Below are 11,124 nucleotides of genomic sequence, written 5' to 3'. Positions count from 1 at the left end.
TGCATGTAGAATCCCCTGGGGATCTTTGAAAATGCAGATTCTGGCTCCAGAGGTCTGAGATGAGGCCTACCAGCCTCCATTTCTAACAGGCTCCTAGATGATGCTGCTGGTCCAGGGGCCATATATTATATAGCAAAGTGTTAGGCTAGCCCAGAAATAGGCAAAGCAGACAAATGGAAGCTGGCTACAGCAAGGAGCATAGAGTTGGGGAGCAAGTGTAATTTCTAACAACAATCTGTAAATTTAATGTGTCTCAGATGAAAAAAACAAATTTTGTTTATGGCTGCCTCTTATGGGTTGAATTGTCCCCCCAAAAGGATATCATTGACGTCCTAACCTCTAGTACCTCAAAATGTAATATTTGGAAATAGGGTCTCTACAGAGGTAATCAAGTTAAAATTAGGTCATTAAGATGAGACGTAATTCAAAATATGACTAGTGTCCTTATAAACAAGGGAAAATTTGGACACAAAGACAGATACCCACAGAAAGAAGAAGATGTGAAGATGCACTGGAAAAGATGGCCATGTGAAAGGAGTGATGCATCTATAAGCCAAGAAACACCAAGGATTGCCTGCAAACAGCAGAAGCCAGAAAAGGCAAGGCAAAATTCTTCCCTAGAGCTGTCAGAGAGCATGGCCCTGCCAGTACCTTGATTTCAGACTTTCTGCCTCTAAAACTGAAACAATACATTTCTGTTACTCTAAGCTGCCCAGTTTTTGGTATTTTGTTATGGCATCCCTAGGAAACTAATATACTGCTGAATAATAAGAATAGTGACGTGCCACATTTTTAAACAGATAGTCGGCAAAGAAGAAAACTAGACCTAGAACAATATAGTTCATTGCCCAAGATATATAACTACTTAACAGAAAGAAGGCGTGGAAACCAGGTCCCCTAGTTGTCATGCAGTGCCTTTCCACTTCAGTAGGCTGCTTGCCAAGAGCACACAAAAATGGACTATCAATAAAGCAACATTTCCCAAACCTGCGTTCTCCACTTTTTTCAAGGTTTTCTTAGCAGGTGCTTCAAGGGATTCATGGTTAACTAAGTTTTAAAACACTTTAAATCCACGTACATGTTAACTTAATTAAAGGTCTAGGTAAAACCTGTGAAAAAAAAATAAAAGAAAACCTCCAAAACATGTTAAATGTGCTGAAGCAGCAGTTTCCTAATTTTTACAGCATCGAGTATTTTTTCCATCATCCTACAGAAACCACTTTAGGAAATGCTATATGAAAGGATAAAATTCATTGCAACTGAAAACCTGCATACCAACAAAGCGGCTACTTTAAAATTTAATTGCATTTTACTGTTAAGTTATCCAGAAGACTACTTGAGTTATTTGTTGTCGTTTCTTTAAGGCAGAAAAGATGAAGCCCTCTGGGATGAATGTAAAGAGTGAATTTAGGTCTATCCTAGAAGTGAAGTAAGAGATCAGTCAGTGACATGGGGCAAAATGGAATTGAACAAAACTGATGGGGTTTGAGAAGAAATGAGAACAGAGAAATCAAATATTTAAGGCCTATCTGTATGGCTACTGTATTTCTTCAGAAAAATCCCAGTGAGCATAAAGAAAGATTTTTGACATTTACTGTGCTTTTGACTCACTGGTGAAGAAAAACCACTGCACAAGTATGCAATGGATAACATGTTTTTAGTGTTGTATTCCACATCTGGTACACCTCCCAGGGCGACCATGAACATTTGGGCAGGTACAGTGATAGCACACCATTCACATTGTGGGTGTTACAGATTTGTGTACTGATTAGAACAATTCTAGCAGTAAAATTTCAACAAAATCAGCATGTTACAACATTTGCTAACAGGTGGAAGTAAAGTATCCTGAGCAGGGGTGCCATTTTCCAAGGCACTAAGGAGTTTCGTGAGCTAGCAGCAGCCCTCGGAACCCCTTCTCACCAGCCATAAAGTTCAGAACCCCATTTCAACCAGGAAAATTTCCTAATATCACCATCTGACATTAGGATGACAGAATAATTCCTTAAGAAAAATAATGTTGCTTTATCCAGCGTATTTTTGCTTTGTGCGGAGATATGGGCCATGTGCCCCCATCCCTTATCCTGAGGAACCAAGAATTTAACTGGACATGCATGAAAAATAAGTTTCCCATAAGGGACATTCGTGAATTCTTCAAAAATGTTTATTCTAGGTCTATTAATAAAAAATTGCCGTGCTAGGAAATAGAAGCAGTTGATACACGGGCTTGAATTTTAAATGCCAGTTTCACATATAAGGAAACTACATTTTGAATCATCTTTAAAGGAAAGAATTTTAAGGAGATAAACCCTATTACACATTCAAAAGAGAAACTCTAAAATTAAGTGAGTACGTTCCAGACATTATTTAAATTGTTGGAGACAGCAGGAACAAAATAGGCGAGCTCCACCTCCAGGGAGTTTACGATCTAGTGGGGAAGACAGACTACACAAGTTGTTGCACAAATAATGATATGGCTACTATTGTAAAAATCTTAAGAAGTAAATTACCAAGTGCTGTAAGAGCTTATGATAGAGGGGCTCAATCAAGACCAGGGAAGCCCTTCCTGAAGAAGGCACCTTTAAGGTGAGATGTAAAGACTGAGTAGAAGTTAGAGAGGAAGGGCATGGGGAATGAGTAGTTGCAGGTAGTAGAGACGTGTAGATGTAAAGCTTGGGGTGTTTGAGAAACAGAAACGTGTGGCCACAGAATTATACGAAAAGAAGGATTGACTAGAGAGGAGCAGGTGAGTGAGATTAAGCAGGTCCTTCTAAGTTAGGCTAAACACATTCAATTCTTTCAGGAGAGCCGAAGGAAGCATTTGAAGCTTTTTAAGCAGTGGAGAAATACCAGATTTTTAAAAGCCTGCTTTGGCTGCTTTGTATGCAAAGATTGAAAGAGGAAAGAAAAGAACAGGGAGAACAATTGGCTATTGTATTTGTTCAAGCAGGAGATAGTAGTTTAGTCTAGAATGATGTCAGTAACGACAGAAGTGGTCAGGTTAGAAATACTTATTGGAGGTAAAATCCACAGGAAATATAATTAAGATACAAAATGAGTTATTTGTGCTAATAAAGGCAATTGAGTGAAAATGGGATAATCCAAAAATATGTGTGTATTTACACAGTTATAATGATGACATTTCATGGGGGGTTTGGGGGTTTTTTTGTATTTTTTGTTTGTTTGTTTTGTTTTGTCGATGACAGTTTACTATGCATTTCCTCAAAGATGAAAAATACTGAGAACCTAAAATGAGCCAGACACTGTTCTAAGCCCTGAAGATACAGATGATGTAGACAAAGTTCATGCCCTCATAAAGCTTGCCTTCTGATGATGGAGGCAATCAGTGGAGAAATAAGCAAACAAAGGTACTGTTTCAGGTGGTAATAAGGATTATACAGTAAAGGAAAGCAGGATAAAGAGTTGGGAGAGGGAAAACAGGGCTGTTCTGGTTACTTTGCACATCAGGGAAGGCTTCTCTAAGGAGGTAACACTTGGACAGAGATCTGACTACAATGAGGAAATGCAGCATGCAAAAAGCTGGGGAGAGAAAGGTGGGGAATGATGTTGAAGAATGTAGGTGAGGTTGTGCAGGGAATTTATTTTCTAGAATCTTCGCTATGAAGTGGTTGTGGACCACTGTGGACTGGCTGGGTTATCCTAGTAAAGATCACTGATCTCTCAGGGTGGTGTACCCTATAACTAATTCTGTCTTTGTCCAGCATTGGGAATGGAGCAGCCCTGCTCATGCCAGCCCTGGTTCCTGTTGTCCGTTACTGGTCCCTTCTACCCTACCCATATCTTTGTAAATAGCCCTTTGTAAGTAAACCCTCCTCAAATTATGCTTAATATGTGTATTCTGCTTCCTGTTAGAACTCCAACAGTGTTCAGTAAATGTTTAGATAGGGAATGAGATGAAATGATGGTCCATATATGCATTTGGATTTTAATTTTTTTAATCTTTTAAAATTAAAAAAATATTTTATTTATTATATTTGAGAGAGGGAGCACAAGAGAGCACAAGTAGGAAGAGTGGCAAAGGGAGAGGGAGAAGCAGACTCACTCTGAGCAGGGAGCCCAACCTGGGGCTGGATCCTAGGGCCCAGGGATCGTGACCTAAGCTGAAGGCAGACTCTTAACCAAACTGAGCCACCCAGGCGCCCCTGGATTTTAATTTTTTACAGATAATCCACAAAGTGCATTTATAGACATTGATTCACAGTTGAATATACTAGGAAGTTTTAATTTTCTTTGAATGCTTTGATTTTTTTCTATTAACTTTAAAAAAAAACGTATTTAGGGTAACTCTAGATTTCACAATAAAAACTCTTAAGTTTTGCTTTGGTTCCTGATCTGGAACATTGAATACCAAGTCATTTTCATTTCTACTTTAAAACTTCAGGCTTTTCCTCAAGTCTTATTCCATGTAAGCATTGCTTCTGATGTAAAGAAACAATTCACTGCTAAAAAATTGCTCAACTTAACTGATAAACGAATGCATACATCAAAATGATAAAATTGGCCAAAATGTTTTACAATTATAATTTTTATTATTTGATGATGGTGCAAGGAGACAGGAAATCTCATACTATGCTGGTGCTAGAAAACCTTGCCAAAATATTTCTAGAAGTCGGTGCAGCAATCAACAGTGAAATTGAACCAACAATTTTACTACTAAGAATCTAATCTTAGGAAATAATCAGAGATGTGTCCACAGATATTCACCACAAGATTATTTCTAATACTCTTCCCCCACCCCCTCCAAAAAAGGTAACATAAATGTCAGGTAATACGGGGAACAAGTTAAATAGATTATGGTACATGCATATGATGAACCCTATGCATCTGTATTAAAGGGAGAAGAATAGTCAAAATGGTAGTCTCAACCTTGACTCTGCATTGAGATCAGCTGTGTTTTTCAAAATACCCATGCCTGGGTCTCTCCAAGGAGAGTCACATCAGTAGCTGGGAATAAGATCCAATTTCTGTATTTAAAAAAAAAAAAAATCACACAAGTTGATTCTATGGAGAATTAAAAATCATTAAATACAGGACAATATATAACAAGATGGGAACATGGGACAGAAACTCATTACAATACAGTAAAGCCTACTGAAATAGAGACTCAGAAAATAAATGGTAAGAATAGGGTGGGTTTTTCTCTCTGGGTAGTAGGATCATGAATGACTTTTCTTTTTTATATCTCCATATATTTTCTAAGTTTTCTAGAATAAAAATGTATTTTTTTTAATTTTAGAAAATGACAGAAATCATCTCTTCCCAGTTAATTTTTTCTTTTATGCTTCAAGACCTCTTTACACTGTCTTTATTCCTATTTTTACACTCAATTCTTGTTATTTATTTCTAACTAGTTGTTGAAAATTCCCACTAATTTTAGGGGCATTTAAAGCCTAATTCCAAAATCTGCCAATACATTTGTTTTGTCTTGTAACAAAGCAAACACTTTATCTACATGGGACACTGTAAAGTTTTATCTACTGGGGCCCCTTCAGTGAACAAGAAATACCTAAGTTTTTTTTAAAGAGCATAATGTTCCCAAGGAAATAGCTGCCACTTCCTTAAATACAATTTAAGAGACGCAATAAAGAACAAAGGAAATGTAATCACTGTAAATATTAAAAAATATTTTCCAATAATGTGCTATTAACTTACAACCTGCCTTTCCTATGAAAGAAGTAATATATACTATAAGGTGGTCTATTTGTGTTAATTAATTTATCTAGATGATGCTATTTATCATTTGGATTTAAGAAATGGAAAATAACCTTACTCTTTTGCTATCCCTTTAATTGGGAAGTGCTTCTACCTAGGTCTCCCATTAGTCTCATTCAAACAAACTTTTACTGAATACATGCATAGATGACATATAAAAATCATAAATATTCAGTTTGATTAACTTCTATAGTATGAACACATCCTTGTAATTACCCCCCAAATCAAGAAACAGACCCTTCTCTGCACAAACAGAAACAACCCTTGTGCTCCCTACTAGTCACCAACCCTTTGCCACCCCAAAAATAGCTACTATTCAGAATTGTGGTAACATGGATTAGTCTTGTTTTCAAATTTTATATAAATGGAATTAGATAGTAGTTACTCTTTTGTGTGTTTTCCCCTTAACGTTATGCTTATGGGATTAATCTATGTTGTTACACATAACATCATGTGTTCTTTTTTTTATTGTTATTTTTTTTTTAAGATTTTATTTATTTGACAGAGAGAGACACAGCGAGAGAGGGAACACAAGCAGGGGGGAGTAGAAGAGGGAGAAGCAGGTTTCCTATGGAACAGGGAGCCTGATGTGGGACTAGATCCCAGGAGCCTGGGTTCATGACCTGAGCCCAAGGCAGACGCTTAATGACTGAGCCACCCAGGCGCCCCTTTATTGTTACATTAATCACCATACATTACATCATTAGTTTTTGATGTAGTGTTCCATGATTCATTGTTTGCATATAACACACAGTGCTCCATGCAGAACGTGCCCTCTTTAATACCCATCACCAGGCTAACCCATCCTCCCACACCCCTCCCCTCTAGAACCCTCACTTTGTTTTTCAGAGTCCATCATCTCTCATGGTTCATCTCCCCCTCCAGTTTCCCCCCCTTCATTCTTCCCCTCCTGCTATCTTCTTCTTCTTTTTTTTAAACATATATTGTATTATTTGTTTCAGAGTTACAGATCTGTTATCATAACATAAAATTTCTTTATGTCAATATTCTACAATATATTTATCTAATCTACTGTTGATGGACATTGAGGTTATCTTGAGTTTGGACTATTATGAATAATGCTGTTATTAATGTTTTTGCCTATGTTTTTAGCCTGCATATTTATGTGTTTCTGTTAGGCACATATCTAGGAATTGAATTTGAGTCAGGATGTGCAATTGTTCAGCTTTACTGAACTACTGCAAAACAGTTTTCCATATTTACATAACCTCTTTTGTGAATTACCTGTTTCAGGTTTTGTCCATTTTTTAAAATTGGTTTGTCTGTATCTTGAAATGTAAGACTCTTTATTTATCCTCTTACAAATCCTTCTTTGTTTTTATGTACTGCAAATATATTCTCCCATTCTGTGAGTTCATTTTATTCTCTTAATGGTTTCCTTTGATGAGCATAATTTTATGCTAATATAGTCAAGTTTACCAATCTTTTCTTTTATGACACCATTTTTGCTGCCCTGTTTAAGAAGACTTTGCCTCCCTCAAAGTCATAAAAGTATTTTTCTCTATATTATCATCCTAAAACTTCTTTTTTAACTTTCTCATTTAGACCAATAACCCATCTTGAATTTATTATTTGTAAGATGTGAGGTGGAGGTAAAGACTCATTTTCTCAGAGCTATCCATTGACTTACCACTATTTATTGAAAAGATTATTTCCCCCATTACCATACATTGATAACTTTGTACTAAATTAGATGGCAACATATTTATCTGTTTATCCTTGCACTGGTAGCACACTGTCCTAATTACTGACATTTACTCACTTAAGTCCTCCAATTTTAGCCTTCTTCAAGATTGTCACGGCTATCATAGGCCCTTTATATTTCCACCTGTATTTTAGAAGATGTTTGCTAATTTTCACCCCCCCAAAAAAATCACCAAAAAAAATAGATTTTGGTTCGAATGACGTTGAATCTGAAGACAAGATGGAGAATATATATATCTTTACAATATTGTGGTTTCTAATGCTTGAATGTGATAAATCCCTACATTTATTTATGTCATATTTATTTTTTCTAAATAATGTTTTAGTGTGTGTGTGTGTGTGTGTGTCCAGAAGTACATCTGTCATTCGATTTATTTTTAGGTCTTTTTTTTATAGTTTTTTTTAAAGATTTTATTTGTTTATTTGACAGAGAGAGACACAGCTAGAGAGGGAATGCAAGCAGGGGGAGTGGGAGAAGGAGAGGGAGAAGCAGGCTTCCTGTGGAGCAGGGAGCCCGATGTGGGGCTCGATCCCAGGACCCTGGGATCACGACCTGAGCTGAAGACAGTATTTTTAGGTCTTTGAATTTTTATGCTACTTAAAATATTATTTAAAATTTTATATTCTAATTTCTTGCTACTTAGATATGGAAATACAAATGGTTTTTGTATATTGCTCTAGTATTAAGAAACTGCAATATACGCTTATTCATTCTAATAGTGTATCTATAGATTCTTTTGGGTTTTCATTGTGCATATAATCATATTGACTATAAATAATGATAGTTTTTTTCCCAGTCCTTACATCCTTTACTTATTTTTCTTGACTTGTTGCCCAAGGTAGGACCTCTAAGACAATGCTTAATGTAAGTATTGGTAGCAGATGTCCTTGCCTCATTCCCAACCTCAGGGAAATGATATTTCTCTTTCACTATTTATTATGCTACCTGAAGGCTTTTTTGGTAGATAAACTTTGTCTGTTTAAGGAAGTTCGTTTCTATTCCTCTTTTGCTGAGTTTTTATTATGAATGGGTATTGAATCTCATCAAATGTTTTTAATTCATCTATTATTATATTATTTTTCTCCTTTGTTCTATTAATGTAATGAATTATACTGATGGATTTTGAATAACTAGACCAAACTTACATTCTTAATCATACTCTATGGCTCCTCTTATATATCAGTGAATTTGGTTTGTTAGCATTTTGTTTAGGATTATTTGGTATCTATGTTCATGAAAGAGATTGATGTAATTTTTCTTTTTTGTAATATTCATATAGGATTTTGCTCTCAGGATTATGCTGGCCTCAAAAAATAAATTGACTCTTGTTTTCTGTTTTTTGGAAGTGTTTATGTAAGATTAAAATTACTTTGTCCTTTAATGTTTAGAAGAATTCATTAGTGGAGCCATCTCTGACTGGCATTTTCTTGGGGATGGTTTTTAAATAGAAATTTAATTAATTAAATCAGATATAGGAATATTCATAAATTCTATTTCTTCTTACATTATTTTTGGAAAAGTTGTGTTTTTCTATCAATTTTCCCTCTTTATTTGATTTTTCAATTTACTGGCAAGAAGTTGTTGATCCTCTAATGTGTTTGTAACAAATGATTAATCTGTAATGATTTCACCATTTCTACAAGTGGTATTCAAAATTCTCTCTCCTTCTCTCTGCATCTTTTTCTCTCTCTCATCATTCTTGCCAGGGGTTTATCTTTCTTATTAACCTTTTCAAAAGGACCAACTTTTATATTTGTTTATTCTCATTATTGCATTTGTTGCTATTCTTTTTTTTTTTTGCACTTTTATATATTTATTTGTTCCTTCTACTTTTTGGGATTATCTTTGGTGTTTTCTTTTTCTTTACCTCTTGAGATCCTTAAATCATTGATATTCAATCTTAACTTCATTTCAATATATGCACAAAAAGCTATGAATTTTCCTTTAAATATAAGTTTTAGGTGTATTCTATAAGATTTGGTATGCTCTATTTTATATTTCAATCCAAAATATTTTTTAATTTTTGTCATCTTATCTTTAACCAGTGAATTATATGTAAATATACTTTAAATTTCTGGGCATTTGGTGATTTTATATTTTTGAGGTAGTTTTTTTTTTTTTTTTTAGCTTGTCACTGTAGTCAGAGAATATGCTCAGTATTATGTCCTTTGAAATTTGTAGAAGCATACTTTATGGTCCAGGGTAGCTCATTTTGTAAAGAATCCAAAATCAATAGAACATAATTTATATTCTGCAGTTTTGGTGTAGTTTCCTAGATGTATCATTAAGCTCAATTTTATAAATCATGTTGTTAAATTGCCCATATTCTTGCTAACTTTTGTATGCTTCTTCAATCTGTTACTGAGAGAAGTGTGATAAAGTCTCCTTTTGTGGTTGTGGGTTTGTTTTTTTCACCTTTTGATTATACCATTCAATGTATGCACCAGCAGTGTATGAATGATCCAGTTTCTCTGTATCCTTACCAACATTTATATGCTGTCACTGTATTTTCTTTTGCCATTCCAATAGGTATATAATGATATCCCATGATTATAATTTGCATTTCCTTAATAGCTAATAAATGTTGAATAATTTTTAGGTGCTTATTTTCCATTCTATATTCTCTTTGGTGAAATAGCTCTTCATATCATTTATGATTGCTCTGTCTTCTTGGTGGTTTGACCTTTTTATCATTATGCAATACCCCTCTCTGTCTCTCTAAATGTTCTTTACTCTGAAGTCTGTTTTACCTGATATTAACATAGCTGTTCCTGTTTTCTTTTTATTAATGTTTGCATTATGTATTTTTCATCCTTTTCTCTTTTAACCTGCCTATATTACTGTATTTGAAGTGAGTTTCTTATAGATAACATGAGTCATGTTTTGTAATCCACTTGAATAATCTCTGTCTTTTAATGGATGTAGTTACATCATTTATATTTAATGTAATCATTGATATATTAGAGGTTAGGTTTACCTTTTTACTTTTTGTTTTCTGTATATTCACTCTGTTTTTTGTTTCTCTTTTTCCTGTCTCCCTGTGCGTTACTTGAGCATTTTCTTTTACTTGAGCATTTTTTAAAGCTTCATTTTGATTTAACTGAAGTATTTTTAGCATATCTCTGTAGCTTTTTAAGTGGTTGCTCTAGGTATTACATTATATACACATAACTTATCACAGTCTTCTGGTGTTATACCTTGGGGCCCAAGGTCCCTAGGTAGTCTGCCTGCTTTTCTTCACCTTTTAGAGTCTTATGTTTGTTTTATGTATAAAGCCCAGAGTTTTTAATTGTTCTTAGTGAAAAATATGTTTACTCCATATTCCCAGAATTGAAAGTCCAGTTCTAAGAGTTTTAACAAACATGTAAAATCATGTAACCACCACCATATCTACATTTAGCTCAGTTCCACCATCCTCCCATATTGCCCCTGTCCCTTTGTCAAAACCTTCTTTCATCACAACTGGCCTGGTTTCTGTCCCTATAGTGTTACCTTTTTTGGAATGTCATAGAATCACATGGTATGTAGCCTTTTGAGACTGGCTTCTTTACCTTAGCATAATGCATTTGAGAGTTAGCCATGTTGTGAGTGTGAATAGATTGTTCTTTTCTGTTGCTAGTTAGTTTGCATTGCACTATAATTTATTTATCCATCCCCCAGTTGAAGGA

The sequence above is a fragment of the Eumetopias jubatus genome, unplaced genomic scaffold, assembly GCF_037043125.1.
Source record: "Eumetopias jubatus isolate StellerSeaLion01/CBP00866 unplaced genomic scaffold, mEumJub1_p1.0 scaffold_5, whole genome shotgun sequence".
Taxonomy (NCBI): Eukaryota; Metazoa; Chordata; class Mammalia; order Carnivora; family Otariidae; genus Eumetopias; species Eumetopias jubatus.
This window is presented reverse-complemented; position numbering follows the sequence as displayed.